The sequence below is a fragment of the Corapipo altera genome, unplaced genomic scaffold (genome assembly GCF_003945725.1).
Source record: "Corapipo altera isolate COAL_440 unplaced genomic scaffold, ASM394572v1 60975, whole genome shotgun sequence".
Lineage (NCBI taxonomy): Eukaryota > Metazoa > Chordata > Aves > Passeriformes > Pipridae > Corapipo > Corapipo altera.
Genome location: NW_020885404.1, coordinates 14,505 through 15,750, shown reverse-complemented (window position 1 = coordinate 15,750; position 1,246 = coordinate 14,505).

Here is a 1,246-nt window from a genome sequence, read left to right as displayed (position 1 = left end):
TTTCATTATGTTTCTTTAAGTTTTAATTTTCTTTCATTTTAAGTTCTGATTTTTCATTTTTTTTTTTTTTTTTAAGTTTTAATTTTCTTTCATTTTAAGTTCTAATTTTCATTATGGTTTTTTTTAAGTTTTAATTTTCTTTCATTTTAAGTTCTGATTTTTCATTATTTTTTTTTAAGATCTGATTTTCACCTGGGACACTCCCAGGGATCCAGGGGCAGCCACAGCTTCTCTGGGCAACCTGTGCCAGGGCCCCCCTGCCCTCCCAGGGAAGAATTTCTTCTGTTAAATTAAATATGATTCCTAAATTGCCACTATAATGGAGATTATTCCACCATGGGCCTCTGGTACATCCAAACCAACCAAACCAACACCAAATTCCAACCAAACCAACACCAAATTCCATTCCCTTGCTGCAGCACTGAGCCAAGGCCTCCAGGTTTGTCTAAGGCCCAATTTCAACGGGTCTGAACGACAGAATCCCAGACTGGGGAGGGCTGGAAGGGACCTTAAGGACCATCCAATTCCAAAGCCCTGCCCTGGGCAGGGACACCTTCCAGCCAGAAAAGGTCACAACAACTTCCCTTGGCTGTTTGTTCTGTCTCTGCCTTGATCACTAAAAGTAGATCCTTAACTGGAATTTGTTGGGTTTCAGCACCAACAGTACAAGGGTTAAAAAAAGAGGGCTCAGCTCCTTTTCAGGTGCAGAAGGAATTCTAACTAATGCTCCACGTTCTGTCCCAGGATAAAAGTTATTTCCAGCACCATGGCTGGGAATACAGGTATTACAGGGATTATTAAATCAATATTGCCCATATCCTGTAACAGGAGGATGTAACACACACCCTGTGCCCGACCTGGCACTGGGACAAGATCACAACAAGATCAAAGTAGCACAGGAATAGAGCAGAATTCCAAATAAAACCCCACGGATTTACAGTCCCAGCGCTCGGGGGGTTCCTGTTCACCCCTCTGGATCCCATCCCAGCACCACAACCAACCTCCTCCCACATCCCAGCATCACAGCCAACCTCCTCCCACATCCCAATATCACAACCAACCTCCTCCCACATCCCAATATCACAACCAACCTCCTCCCACATCCCAATATCACAGCCAACCTCCTCCCACATCCCAGCATCACAACCAACCTCCTCCCACATCCCAGCACCACAACCAACCTCCTCCCACATCCCAATATCACAGCCAACCTCCTCCCACATCCCAGCACCACAACCAACCTCCT